The 15,173-nt window shown below is 54.7% G+C and overlaps 5 non-coding genes across 5 annotated transcripts; all 5 read right to left on the bottom strand.

Moving 5' to 3' along the window:
- Positions 1 to 2,505: 2,505 nt before the first annotated feature.
- On the bottom strand, positions 2,506 to 2,598 carry LOC137758049 (small nucleolar RNA SNORD116). Its single transcript, XR_011072723.1, has one exon. It is a non-coding gene; the product is annotated as a small nucleolar RNA SNORD116 (small nucleolar RNA).
- Positions 2,599 to 5,290: 2,692 nt separating this feature from the next.
- LOC137758038 (small nucleolar RNA SNORD116) lies at positions 5,291 to 5,383 on the bottom strand. Its single transcript, XR_011072712.1, has one exon. It is a non-coding gene; the product is annotated as a small nucleolar RNA SNORD116 (small nucleolar RNA).
- Positions 5,384 to 8,046: 2,663 nt separating this feature from the next.
- LOC137758050 (small nucleolar RNA SNORD116) lies at positions 8,047 to 8,139 on the bottom strand. Its single transcript, XR_011072724.1, has one exon. It is a non-coding gene; the product is annotated as a small nucleolar RNA SNORD116 (small nucleolar RNA).
- A 2,690-nt stretch (positions 8,140 to 10,829) lies between these two features.
- Positions 10,830 to 10,922, bottom strand: LOC137758028 (small nucleolar RNA SNORD116). The gene has a single exon (XR_011072703.1). It is a non-coding gene; the product is annotated as a small nucleolar RNA SNORD116 (small nucleolar RNA).
- Positions 10,923 to 13,588: 2,666 nt separating this feature from the next.
- Positions 13,589 to 13,681, bottom strand: LOC137758052 (small nucleolar RNA SNORD116). The gene has a single exon (XR_011072725.1). It is a non-coding gene; the product is annotated as a small nucleolar RNA SNORD116 (small nucleolar RNA).
- Positions 13,682 to 15,173: the final 1,492 nt, after the last annotated feature.

Genomic DNA, 15,173 nt, shown 5'->3' on the forward strand with positions numbered 1-15,173 from the left:
CGGTGGAAAACCTAATATCCAATGGCACATCTTAGTATGGGTGAATGCCTACCGTCCTGAGATATCCACAGACATGCTCGGCAACGTGCACCCGACCCACTTTTTCCAGTTCTCCTTAGCACATTCAGTCATCAGACAATGCGAAGGTCTTCTTCTGTTTGACGACAGCCAGCCTTACCCTGCAACTGCACCTGTGAAGTGGACAGAAAACATGAAGGTTTCTGAATTGCACCAGGGTCCTCAGAGAACATGATTCTTATGAGCACATAACCTGGGCGTGAGCCTGGAACCTGCTTCCCAAGTACCACTATCCCCTACCGAAAACTGATTGTGTGTCTCACAGCACGACTGAAGGAAGTTACGCACGTACATTGGTCGGTGTGTGAGACGCTGTATGTGTGTATTCACACGTGTGGGCGTGTGTGACTGTGACTGTGCACGAGGATGCATTTGTGGATTCCTGTGTGCCGCTAAATACACGTTTGGGTCTCTGGGTGTCCCTGTGGCCCTTTGCAGATGCCTCCAACAGTAAACGTCATAGTTTATACACAGCACCCAGGTTGGACCCCCAACTGAAAGGCAAAAGAACCCTGTCAGTTTCATGAGGCCGCATGCAAACTTTGGTCCCCAGGGCTGTCGAAATAGGCCACAGACTCCCGCTCTCCCACAGCCACGCCTTCTGACCAAAGCACAAAGCCTGGACGAGACCTCCCTCCCGGCCGTGGGTGTCACACCTATGTGGACCTGGAGATCCTGCCACCTACCACCACATCTGATGTGCCCTTGGGGTCACTCCCAGTGCTCCCGGAAGCAAGGTAACCTCCCATGGGCGGGCTGACACCGACCTGCAGTTGCCGACAGGCAAGATGCAGCCTGGCAATTCTCAAAGGGTTAACGGACTTCGGCCCAAGTGCCTCATCTCGCCAACTAGACCAAATCACATTCCATGACCCCGTGGGAATGCCCTCAATGGGAAGTGTGGGGCTTCAGCAACCATGACACAGTTGGAATCCCACAGAGGAAATTAGGCCACCTTCCCGGCCACGTATAGGCAAGCATCCAACTGGTAGGGTTTACGGCCCTGACCACTGAGGAAAGGCTCAAACGCTACACAGCCTCGTCCTAAGTGCCCTCCTCCTGCCTGCAGGGCGACTCGATTCGACTTGAAGCCACAGACATCATGCGAACACGGAGACACTGAACAGCAGGGAAGACACACCGCAAGCCTGTCTGCTTGGATGATGCCCACCCCACCCCATGCATCCTGGCAATTCTCCACTGCCACAGCGACACTACCGAGGAACTCACAGTGATCAAAGGCACTGTCCCCGAGGACCACAGACAGACTTTCAACAGAAAACCTTTGCCACACGAGAGGACCTGGAAACTTGAAAGGGCACAGTGGCTGTCCACGTCAGTGCACCTGGCGTCACAACAGTGCCCCCACCTCTGTCCCGCCAACGGACTGCTCCAGATACACCTCTAGCTGTTCGCAAGCCGAGTCATCCCCCCCGAGAGAAGCCCTTTCGCATTACACATTCCCAAACAAGGGAACAAAGCGGCCATAGTGTATGTTCGCATAACTAACCATCCTCCAAGGAGGCCGGCACAGATGCGACACCATGTCGATCTTCTTCACCCCTCGCAAGACACCCTTTGGGAGTCTTTCCTCTGGCAACGGGATCGCCACTCTACACAGGTTACCTACCTCACCTCATCCACTTCAACTGCCAAAGCCATCCCCTCCATAGGCAGCTGATGCCAGCCAATCACGAACATGACACATCCTTGGGAAGCCGAGGCCAGCACCTGCAACCCAATTATGATAGCCTATTCCATGACATCACAAAGGACATGGCCTCATCTTCCCTTCCCTTCCAGTGCAGGCCATCAGTGATCCACGCAGGGTGAAATACAGCACTCGTTCCTCTCCCCAGTCCACCATGACCCACTTGGCATGAACACTGTGCCGGGAGTTAAAGTAGGGAAGCAAACAAGGGCAGCAGCGAGGCCTAAGCCATCAGCCCCTTTCGGCCGATGCCCAGCCGAGCTCAGCCCCGCTCATTGCTTCAGCCTCACTAGGCACTCAAGAATCTCACCGTGAAAAACGCAAGAATAGGGAGGGCCACAGGCCTGGCCTGAGTTTCCAGGCACCAACCAGGGACGCTTGCTCACTTTGGCTTCCAGAATCAACCCCCAAAATGGCATGCACGAAGCGTGATCCTGGCCAAAACTCACCTCCCAACTGCAAGCTAACTGGGCCTAGACCAGCACACACTCCGACTCTTAAGACCAGCAGGAGAGCCTGCCCCCTCGCATTCCCTCAACAGCCATTCAGCAGGGACCCGGGATTCACAGATAACACAGCTTATGTGCAGACACGGTCAACCCTCAGACAGGAGCCCCTCCAATCCTGGAGCCCTTGGTGGTGTTTGCATGCATGTCGGCGGGGGACGCTGATCCTCATTCCTAACTCTCCTCTCCCCCTGAGAGAGGAAACGTTCGGAACCTCAGTTTCGATGAGGAGACGGTAGAGTTTTCTCACTCATTTGGTTCAGATTTTCCAAGGAATGCATGCAAGGGTGTCATCATCGATCCAAGCACATGCTGGGACGCTACAGAACACAACCGGGGTGTGCGCGGGGCTCTGTACGGGAGCCATGAGCCTGGGCTACCCCAAAAGCCTGGAGAATCCACAGCCCTCAGGCCACTCAGCGAGAGGAACAATCAATCCACTCTTGCAGCCATTGGGCCCGTCTGAGGAAAACCTAATATCTAATGGCACATCTTGGGGTGCTTGAATACCTACCGTCCTGAGTTATCCACGACCATGCTCGGGGACATGGGCCCGCCTCACTTCTTCCAGGTCTTCTTAGCACCTCCAAGGATCAGAGCACACAAAGGTTTTCTTGTTTGTGCCGACGGCCAGCCTTTCCCAGCAACTGCACCTGAGAAGTGGACAGAAATCACCGAGGCTTCCTAATTGGACCGGTGTCCTCAGAGGACATGATCCATACAAACATTTACCTGGCCTTGAGCTCTGAAACTGCTTCCCAAGGACCTCTATCCCTTACCGAGAATTGACTGCATGTCTGATAGTACGACTGCAGGAAGTTAGGCACCTACGTTGGCTGGTGTGTGAGAGGCTGTATGTGTGTGTTCACGGTGTGGGCGTGTGCGACTGTGACTGGGCTTGCGGACGTGCTTGTGGGTTTCTCTGTGTGCCGCTGAATACGCGTCTTGGTCTCTGTGTGTCCCTATGGCCCTGTGAAGAGGAGTCCAACAGTAAAAGAAATAGTTTATACACAGCACCCTGGTTAGACCCCCAACTGAAAGGAGAAAGACCCCTGTCAGCTTCAAGAGGCCGCGGCCACACTTTGACCCCCAGGGGCTGTTGAAAGGGTCCACGGACTCCCGCTCTTCCACAGCCACGCCTTCTGACCAAAACACAAAGACTCGACGAGACCTGCCTCTGGGCCTTGGCTGTGAAATCTACCTGCAGCTCGAGACTGTGTCAGCTACCAGTCTATCTGATGGGCATTTGGGGTCACTCGCAGCACTTCCGGAAGCAAGGGAACTCCCATGGTCGGGCCGACACCCACCGGCAGCTGTCTACTGCCAAGATGCAGCCTGAAACCACTCAAGGGGCTAACGAACGTGGGCCCATGTGCCACTTCTCGCCAACTAGGCCTAATCACTTTCCATTGACCCGTGGGAATGCCCTCCACAGGAAGTTGTGGGCTTCAGCCACCATGACCCATGTCGGATCCCCATGGGGGAAACTAGTCCACATTCCCAGCCACGTCTCAGGCAGCGCCCATCTTGAATGTTCACGGCCCTGACCCCTAAGGAAACGCTCAAACCCTTGAAAGCCTCATCCTACGTGCCCTCCTCCAGCCCACAGGGCGACACGACCCTACTGGAAACCACAAACATCTTCAGAACACGGGAACACTGAACACCAGGGAAGACAGACCGCAAGCCTGTCTCCTTCTTTGGTGCTGATCCCACCCCATGCATCCTGGCAATTCTCCACTGCCACAGTGACACTAGCGAGTAAGTCACAGTGATCAAAGGCAAGGTCCCTGAGGACCACAGACAGACTTTCAACGGAAGACCTCTGCCATGCGACGGGACTTGGAAGCCTGAAAGGGAACTTCCTTTCCCTGGTCACAGCAGCACAGCAGGCATGCCAATTGGACCCCCATCTCTGCCCCACCAATGGACTGCTCCAGATAAACCTCTGGCTGTTCGAAAGGCCTGCATGCTACACTGGCCGGTCGCGTCATTCCCCCACGGGAGAAACACTTTCGCTTTACACATTGCCAAACAAGGGAACAAAGCGGCCAAAGGGGATATTCGCATAACTCATCTACCCCCAAGGAGGCCGGCACAGACGCCTCACCATGTCGATCTTCTCTACTTCCCACAAGACACCCTCTGGATGTCATTCCTCGGGCAACGGGATCGCAACTCTACACAGGTTACCTACCTCAACTCACCCGCTTGAACTACCAAAGCCATGTGCTCCATAGGCAGCTTATGCCAGCCCATCACGAACAAGACACATTCTTGGGAAGCCGAGGTCTGCGCCTGCAACCCAATGGTGACAGCCCATCCCACGACATCACACAGGACCTTTCCTCATGATACCTTACCTTTCTCTCCAGGCCAGCAACCACCACCCAGGCTGAAATGCTTCACTCGATCCACACCCACTCCACGAACCTCCACTCAGCTCCAACAGTGTGCCGGCCACTTCAGCAGAGGAGCTGACAGGGGCAGCACTGAGGCCTAAACCTTCAGCCCCCTTCCGCCATCGCCCAACTCCAGCCCACGCCCGCCCACTGCTCCAGCCACACCGGGCAGTCAAGAACCTCACCGCGCGAAACACAACAAGAGAGAGGGCCAAAGGCCTGGCCTGAGGCTCCAGGCTCCAACCAAGGAAGCTTGCTCATTTTGGCTTCCATAACCAACCGCGGAAGCGACATGCACAAAGCCTGATCCTGTCCAAAAATCACCTCTCCAAGCTGCAAGCTTACTGGGTCTATACCAGAAGACACTCCGACCCTGAAGACTAGCAGGAAAGCCTGCCCTCTTGCATTCCCTCAACGGCCTTTTAGCAGGGACTGGGGATTCCTAGATGACCCAGCTTATGGGCAGATATGGTCGACCCTCAGACAGGAGCCCCCGCAATGCTGAAGCCCTTAGTGGTGTTTGTATGCCTGTCATCAGGAGACTTTGGCCCTCATTCCTAACTGTCCCATACCCCCGAGAGAGGAAACGTGCTGGACCTCAGTTTCGATGAGGAGACGGAAGAGCGTTCTCACTCATTCTGTTCAGATTTTCCAAGGAATGAATACAAGGGTGTCATCATCGATCCAAGCACATGCTGGGACGCTGCAGAACAAAAAAGGGAACGCTGTGCGGCTCTGCAGAAAAGCCATGACTTGGAAGTACTCCAACAGCCTGGGGAATCCACAGTGCTCAGGGCAGTCAGCAAGACCAACAATCAATCCACTCTTGCAACCACTGGGCTCATCGGTGGAAAACCTAATATCCAATGGCACATCTTAGTATGGGTGAATGCCTACCGTCCTGAGATATCAACAGACATGCTCGGCAACGTGCACCCGACCCACTTTTTCCAGTTCTCCTTAGCACATCCAGTCATCAGACAATGCGAAGGTCTTCTTCTGTTTGATGACAGCCAGCCTTACCCTGCAACTGCACCTGTGAAGTGGACAGAAAACATGCAGGTTTCTGAATTGCACCAGGGTCCTCAGAGAACATGATTCTTATGAGCACATAACCTGGGCGTGAGCCTGGAACCTGCTTCCCAAGTACCACTATCCCCTACCGAAAACTGATTGTGTGTCTCACAGCACGACTGAAGGAAGTTACGCACGTACGTTGGTCGGTGTGTGAGACGCTGTATGTGTGTATTCACACGTGTGGGCGTGTGTGACTGTGACTGTGCACGAGGATGCATTTGTGGATTCCTGTGTGCCGCTAAATACACGTCTTGGTCTCTGGGTGTCCCTGTGGCCCTTTGCAGATGCCTCCAACAGTAAACGTCATAGTTTATACACAGCACCCAGGTTGGACCCCCAACTGAAAGGCAAAAGAACCCTGTCAGTTTCATGAGGCCGCATGCAAACTTTGGCCCCCAGGGCTGTCGAAATAGGCCACAGACTCCCGCTCTCCCACAGCCACGCCTTCTGACCAAAGCACAAAGTCTGGACGAGATCTCCCTCCCGGCGGTGGGTGTCACACCTATGTGGACCTGGAGATCCTGCCACCTACCACCACATCTGATGTGCCCTTGGGGTCACTCCCAGTGTTCCCGGAAGCAAGGTAACCTCCCACGGGCGGGCTGACACCGACCTGCAGTTGCCGACAGGCAAGATGCAGCCTGGCAATTCTCAAGGGGTTAAAGGACTTCGGCCCAAGTGCCTCATCTCGCCAACTAGACCAAATCACATTCCATGACCCCGTGGGAATGCCCTCAATGGGAAGTGTGGGGCTTCAGCAACCATGACACAGTTGGAATCCCACAGAGGAAATTAGGCCACCTTCCCGGCCACGTATAGGCAAGCATCCAACTGGTAGGGTTTACGGCCCTGACCACTGAGGAAACGCTCAAACGCTACACAGCCTCGTCCTAAGTGCCCTCCTCCTGCCTGCAGGGTGACTCGATTCGACTTGAAGCCACAGACATCATGCGAACACGGAGACACTGAACAGCAGGGAAGACACACCGCAAGCCTGTCTGCTTGGATGATGCCCACCCCACCCCATGCATCCTGGCAATTCTCCACTGCCACAGCGACACTACCGAGGAACTCACAGTGATCAAAGGCACTGTCCCCGAGGACAACAGACAGACTTTCAACGGAAAACCTTTGCCACACGAGGGGACCTAGAAACTTGAAAGGGCACAGTGGCTGTCCACGTCAGTGCACCTGGCGTCACAACAGTGCCCCCACCTCTGTCCCGCCAACGGACTGCTCCAGATACACCTCTAGCTGTTCGCAAGCCGAGTCATACCCCCGGGAGAAGCCATTTCGCATTACACATTCCCAAACAAGGGAACAAAGTGGCCAAAGGGGATGTTCGCATAACTAACCATCCTCCAAGGAGGCCGGCACAGATGCGACACCATGTCGATCTTCTTCACCCCTCGCAAGACACCCTTTGGGAGTCTTTCTTCTGGCAACGGGATCGCAACTCTACACAGGTTACCTACCTCACCTCATCTACTTCAACTTCGAAAGCCATCCCCTCCATAGGCAGCTGATGCCCGCCAATCACGAACATGACACATCCTTGGGAAGCCGAGGCCAGCACCTGCAACCCAATTATGATAGCCTATTCCATGACATCACAAAGGACATGGCCTCATCTTCCCTTCCCTTCCTGTGCAGGCCATTAGTGATCCACGCAGGTTGAAATACAGCACTCATTCCTCTCCCCAGTCCACCATGACCCACTTGGCATGAACACTGTGCCGGGAGTTAAAGTAGAGAAGCAAACAAGGGCAGCAGCGAGGCCTAAGCCATCAGCCCCTTTCGGCCGATGCCCAGCCGAGCTCAGCCCCGCTCATTGCTTCAGCCTCACTAGGCACTCAAGAATCTCACCGTGAAAAACGCAAGAATAGGGAGGGCCACAGGCCTGGCCTGAGTTTCCAGGCACCAACCAGGGACGCTTGCTCACTTTGGCTTCCAGAATCAACCCCCAAAATGGCATGCACGAAGCGTGATCCTGGCCAAAACTCACCTCCCAACTGCAAGCTAACTGGGCCTAGACCAGCACACACTCCGACTCTTAAGACCAGCAGGAGAGCCTGCCCCCTCGCATTCCCTCAACAGCCATTCAGCAGGGACCCGGGATTCACAGATAACACAGCTTATGTGCAGACACGGTCAACCCTCAGACAGGAGCCCCTCCAATCCTGGAGCCCTTGGTGGTGTTTGCATGCATGTCGGCGGGGGACGCTGATCCTCATTCCTAACTCTCCTCTCCCCCTGAGAGAGGAAACGTTCGGAACCTCAGTTTCGATGAGGAGACGGTAGAGTTTTCTCACTCATTTGGTTCAGATTTTCCAAGGAATGCATGCAAGGGTGTCATCATCGATCCAAACACATGCTGTGACGCTGCAGAACACAACTGGGGTGTGCGCGGGGCTCTGTACGGGAGCCATGAGCCTGGGCTACCCCAAAAGCCTGGAGAATCCACAGCCCTCAGGCCACTCAGCAAGAGGAACAATCAATCCACTCTTGCAGCCATTGGGCCCGTCTGAGGAAAACCTAATATCTAATGGCACATCTTGGGGTGCTTGAATACCTACCGTCCTGAGTTATCCACGACCATGCTCGGGGACATGGGCCCGCCTCACTTCTTCCAGGTCTTCTTAGCACCTCCAAGCATCAGAACACACAAACGTTTTCTTGTTTGTGGCGACGGCCAGCCTTTCCCAGCAACTGCACCTGAGAAGTGGACAGAAATCACCGAGGCTTCCTAAGTGGACCGGTTTCCTCAGAGGACATGATCCATACAAACATTTACCTGGCCTTGAGCTCTGAAACTGCTTCCCAAGGACCTCTATCCCTTACCGAGAATTGACTGCATGTCTGATAGTACGACTGCAGGAAGTTAGGCACCTACGTTGGCTGGTGTGTGAGAGGCTGTATGTCTGTGTTCACGCGTGTGGGCTTGTGCGACTGTGACTGGGCTTGCGGACGTGCTTGTGTGTTTCTCTGTGTGCCGCTGAATACGCGTCTTGGTCTCTGTGTGTCCCTATGGCCCTGTGAAGAGGAGTCCAACAGTAAAAGAAATAGTTTATACACAGCAACCTGGTTAGACCCCCAACTGAAAGGAGAAAGACCCCTGTCAGCTTCAAGAGGCCGCGGGCACACTTTGAACCCCAGGGGCTGTTGAAAGGGTCCACGGACTCCCGCTCTTCCACAGCCACGCCTTCTGACCAAAACACAAAGACTCGACGAGACCTGCCTCTGGGCCTTGGCTGTGACATCTACCTGCAGCTCGAGACTCTGTCAGCTACCAGTATAACTGATGGACATTTGGGGTCACTCGCAGCAATTCCAAAAGCAAGGGAACTCCCATGGTCGGGCCGACACCGACCGGCAGCTGTCTACTGCCAAGATGCAGCCTGAAACCACTCAAGGGGCTAACGAACGTGGGCCCACGTGCCACTTCTCGCCAACTAGGCCTAATCACTTTCCATTGACCCGTGGGAATGCCCTCCACAGGAAGTGGTGGGCTTCAGCCACCATGACCCATGTCGGATCCCCACGGCGGAAACTAGTCCACATTCCCAGCCACGTCTCAGGCAGCTCCCATCTTGAATGTTCACGGCCCTGACTCCTAAGGAAACGCTCAAACCCTTGAAAGCCTCGTCCTACGTGCCCTCCTCCAGCCCACACGGCGACACGACCCTACTGGAAACCACAAACATCTTCAGAACACAGGAACACTGAACGCGTTGGAAGACAGACCGCAAGCCTGTCTCCTTCTTTGATGCTGATCCCACCCCATGCATCCTGGCAATTCTCCACTGCCACAGTGACACTAGCGAGTAACTCACAGTGATTAAAGGCATGGTCCCTGAGGACCAGAGACAGACTTTCAACGGAAGACCTCTGCCATGCGACGGGACTTGGAAGCCTGAAAGGGAATGGTGGCTGGTAACAGCAGCACAGCAGGCATGGCAATTGGACCCCCATCTCTGCCCCACCAATGGACTGCTCCAGATAAACCTCTGGCTGTTCCAAAGGCCTGCGTGCTACACTGGCCGGTCGCGTCATTCCGCCACGGGAGAAACACTTTCGCTTTACACATTGCCAAACAAGGGAACAAAGCGGCCAAAGGGGATATTCGCATAACTCAACTACCCCCGAGGAGGCCGGCACAGACGCCTCACCATGTCGATCTTCTCTACTTCCCACAAGACAGCCTTTGGAAGTCATTCCTCGGGCAACGGGATCACAAGTCTACACAGGTTACCTACCTGAACTCACCCGCTTGAACTACCAAAGCCATCCGCTCCATAGGCAGCTTATGCCAGCCCATCACGAACAAGACACATTCTTGGGAAGCCGAGGCCAGCGCCTGCAATCCAATGGTGACAGCCCATCCCACGACATCACACAGGACCTTTCCTCATGATACCTTCCCTTTCTCTCCAGGCCAGCAGCCACCACCCAGGCTGAAATGCTTCACTCGATCCACATCCCACTCCACGAACCTCCACTCAGCTCCAACAGTGTGCCGGCAACTTCAGCAGAGTAGCTGACAGAGGCAGCACTGAGGCCTAAACCTTCAGCCCCCTTCCGCCATCGCCCAACTCCAGCCCACGCCCGCCCACTGCTCCAGCCACACCGGGCAGTCAAGAACCTCACCGCGCGAAACACAACAGCAGAGAGGGCCAAAGGCCTGGCCTGAGGCTCCAGGCTCCAACCAAGGAAGCTTGCTCATTTTGGCTTCCATAATCAACCTCGGAAGCGGCATGCACAAAGCGTGATCCTGTCCAAAAATCACCTCTCCAAGCTGCAAGCTTACTGGGTCTATACCAGAAGACACTCCGACCCTGAAGCCTAGCAGGAAAGCCTGCCCTCTTGCAGTCCCTCAACGGCCTTTTAGCAGGGACTGGGGATTCCTACATGACCCAGCTTATGGGCAGATATGGTCGACCCTCAGACAGGAGCCCCTCCAATGCTGGAGCCCTTAGTGGTGTTTGCATGCCTGTCAGCAGGAGACGTTGGCCCTCATTCCTAACTGTCCCGTACCCCCGAGACAGGAAAGGTGCTGGACCTCAGTTTCGATGAGGAGACAGAAGAGCGTTCTCACTCATTTTGTTCAGATTTTCCAAGGAATGCATACAAGGGTGTCATCATCGATCCAAGCACATGCTGGGACGCTGCAGAACACAAAAGGGAAGGCTGTGGGGCTCTGCAGAGTAGCCATGACCTGGAAGTACTCCAACAGCCTGGGGAATCCACAGTCCTCAGGCCACTCAGCAAGACCAACAATCAATCCACTCTTGCAACCACTGGGCCCATCGGTGGAAAACCTAATATCCAATGGCACATCTAAGTATGGGTGAATGCCTACCGTCCTGAGATATCCACAGACATGCTCGGCAACTTGCACCCGACCCACTTTTTCCAGTTCTCCTTAGCACATCCAGTCATCAGACAATGCGAAGCTCTTCTTCTGTTTGACGACAGCCAGCCTTACCCTGCAACTGCACCTGTGAAGTGGACAGAAAACATGCAGGTTTCTGAATTGCACCAGGGTCCTCAGAGAACATGATTCTTATGAGCACATAAGGTGGGCGTGAGCCTGGAACCTGCTTCCCAAGTACCACTATCCCCTACCGAAAACTGATTGTGTGTCTCACAGCACGACTGAAGGAGGTTACGCACGTACGTTGGTCGGTGTGTGAGATCCTGTATGTGTGTATTCACACGTGTGGGCGTGTGTGACTGTGACTGTGCACGAGGATGCGTTTGTGGATTCCTGTGTGTGCCTCTAAATACGCGTCTTGTTCTCTGGGTGTCCCTGTGGCCCTTTGCAGATGCCTCCAACAGTAAACGTCATAGTTTATACACAGCACCCAGGTTGGACCCCCAACTGAAAGGCAAAAGAACCCTGTCAGTTTCATGAGGCCGCATGCAAACTTTGGCCCCCAGGGCTGTCGAAATAGGCCACAGACTCCCGCTCTCCCACAGCCACGCCTTCTGACCAAAGCACAAAGCCTGGACGAGACCTCCCTCCCGGCGGTGGGTGTCACACCTATGTGGACCTGGAGATCCTGCCACCTACCACCACATCTGATGTGCCCTTGGGGTCACTCCCAGTGTTCCAGGAAGCAAGGTAACCTCCCACGGGCGGGCTGACACCGACCTGCATTTGCCGACAGGCAAGATGCAGCCTGGCAATTCTCAAGGGGTTAAAGGACTTCGGCCCAAGTGCCTCATCTCGCCAACTAGACCAAATCACTTTCCATGACCCCGTGGGAATTCCCTCAATGGGAAGTGTGGGGCTTCAGCAACCATGACACAGTTGGAATCCCACAGAGGAAATTAGGCCACCTTCCCGGCCACGTATAGGCAAGCATCCAACTGGTAGTGTTTACGGCCCTGACCACTGAGGAAATGCTCAAACGCTACATAGCCTCGTCCTAAGTGCCCTCCTCCTGCCTGCAGGGTGACTCGATTCGACTTGACGCCACAGACATCATGCGAACACGGAGACACTGAACAGCAGGGAAGACACACCGCAAGCCTGTCTGCTTGGATGATGCCCACCCCACCCCATGCATACTGGCAATTCTCCACTGCCACAGCGACACTACCGAGGAACTCACAGTGATCAAAGGCACTGTCCCCGAGGACCACAGACAGACATTCAACGGAAAACCTTTGCCACACGAGGGGACCTGGAAACTTGAAAGGGCACAGTGGCTGTCCACGTCAGTGCACCTGGCGTCACAACAGTGTCCCCACCTCTGTCCTGCCAACGGACTGCTCCAGATACACCTCTAGCTGTTCGCAAGCCGAGTCATCCCCCCCGGGAGAAGCCCTTTCACTTTACACATTCCCAAACAAGGGAACAAAGTGGCCAAAGGGGATGTTCGCATAACTAACCATCCTCCAAGGAGGCCGGCACAGATGCGACACCATGTCGATCTTCTTCACCCCTCGCAAGACACCCTTTGGGAGTCTTTCCTCTGGCAACGGGATCGCAACTCTACACAGGTTACCTACCTCACCTCATCCACTTCAACTGCCAAAGCCATCCCCTCCATAGGCAGCTGATGCCCGCCAATCACGAACATGACACATCCTTGGGAAGCCGAGGCCAGCACCTGCAACCCAATTATGATAGCCTATTCCATGACATCACAAAGGACATGGCCTCATCTTCCCTTCCCTTCCTGTGCAGGCCATCAGTGATCCACGCAGGTTGAAATACAGCACTCGTTCCTCTCCCCAGTCCACCATGACCCACTTGGCATGAACACTGTGCCGGGAGTTAAAGTAGAGAAGCAAACAAGGGCAGCAGCGAGGCCTAAGCCATCAGCCCCTTTCGGCCGATGCCCAGCCGAGCTCAGCCCCGCTCATTGCTTCAGCCTCACTAGGCACTCAAGAATCTCACCGTGAAAAACGCAAGAATAGGGAGGGCCACAGGCCTGGCCTGAGTTTCCAGGCACCAACCAGGGACGCTTGATCATTTTGGCTTCCAGAATCAACCCCCAAAATGGCATGCACGAAGCGTGATCCTGGCCAAAACTCACCTCCCAACTGCAAGCTAACTGGGCCTAGACCAGCACATACTCCGACTCTTAAGACCAGCAGGAGAGCCTGCCCCCTCGCATTCCCTCAACAGCCATTCAGCAGGGACCCGGGATTCACAGATAACACAGCTTATGTGCAGACACGGTCAACCCTCAGACAGGAGCCCCTCCAATCCTGGAGCCCTTGGTGGTGTTTGCATGCATGTCGGCGGGGGACGCTGATCCTCATTCCTATCTCTCCTCTCCCCCTGAGAGAGGAAACGTTCGGAACCTCAGTTTCGATGAGGAGACGGTAGAGTTTTCTCACTCATTTGGTTCAGATTTTCCAAGGAATGCATGCAAGGGTGTCATCATCGATCCAAGCACATGCTGTGACGCTGCAGAACACAACCGGGGTGTGCGCGGGGCTCTGTACGGGAGCCATGAGCCTGGGCTACCCCAAAAGCCTGGAGAATCCACAGCCCTCAGGCCACTCAGCAAGAGGAACAATCAATCCACTCTTGCAGCCATTGGGCCCGTCTGAGGAAAACCTAATATCTAATGGCACATCTTGGGGTGCTTGAATACCTACCGTCCTGAGTTATCCACGACCATGCTCGGGGACATGGGCCCGCCTCACTTCTTCCAGGTCTTCTTAGCACCTCCAAGCATCAGAACACACAAAGGTTTTCTTGTTTGTGCCGACGGCCAGCCTTTCCCAGCAACTGCACCTGAGAAGTGGACAGAAATCACCGAGGATTCCTAAGTGGACCGGTGTCCTCAGAGGACATGATCCATACAAACATTTACCTGGCCTTGAGCTCTGAAACTGCTTCCCAAGGACCTGTATCCCTTACCGAGAATTGACTGCATGTCTGATAGTACGACTGCAGGAAGTTAGGCACCTACGTTGTCTGGTGTGTGAGATGCTGTATGTGTGTGTTCACGCGTGTGGGCTTGTGCGACTGTGACTGGGCTTGCGGACGTGCTTGTGGGTTTCTCTGTGTGCCGCTGAATACGCGTCTTGGTCTCTGTGTGTCCCTATGGCCCTGTGAAGAGGAGTCCAACAGTAAAAGAAATAGTTTATACACAGCACCCTGGTTAGACCCCCAACTGAAAGGAGAAAGACCCCTGTCAGCTTCAAGAGGCCGCAACCACACTTTGACCCCCAGGGGCTGTTGAAAGGGTCCACGGACTCCCGCTCTTCCACAGCCACGCCTTCTGACCAAAACACAAAGACTCGACGAGACCTGCCTCTGGGCCTTGGCTGTGACATCTACCTGCAGCTCGAGACTCTGTCAGCTACCAGTATATCTGATGGGCATTTGGGGTCACTCGCAGCACTTCCGGAAGCAAGGGAAATACCATGGTCGGGCCGACACCGACCGGCAGCTGTCTACTGCCAAGATGCAGCCTGAAACCACTCAAGGGGCTAACGAACGTGGGCCCACGTGCCACTTCTCGCCAACTAGGCCTAATCACTTTCCATTGACCCGTGGGAATGCCCTCCACAGGAAGTGGTGGGCTTCAGCCACCATGACCCATGTCGGATCCCCACGGCGGAAACTAGTCCACATTCCCAGCCACGTCTTAGGCAGCTCCCATCTTGAATGTTCACGGCCCTGACTCCTAAGGAAACGCTCAAACCCTTGAAAGCCTCGTCCTACGTGCCCTCCTCCAGCCCACACGGCGACACGACCCTACTGGAAACCACAAACATCTTCAGAACACAGGAACACTGAACGCGTTGGAAGACAGACCGCAAGCCTGTCTCCTTCTTTGATGCTGATCCCACCCCATGCATCCTGGCAATTCTCCACTGCCACAGTGACACTAGCGAGTAACTCACAGTGATTAAAGGCATGGTCCCTGA

This window comes from Eschrichtius robustus, unplaced genomic scaffold (genome assembly GCF_028021215.1).
Source record: "Eschrichtius robustus isolate mEscRob2 unplaced genomic scaffold, mEscRob2.pri scaffold_657, whole genome shotgun sequence".
Taxonomy (NCBI): Eukaryota; Metazoa; Chordata; class Mammalia; order Artiodactyla; family Eschrichtiidae; genus Eschrichtius; species Eschrichtius robustus.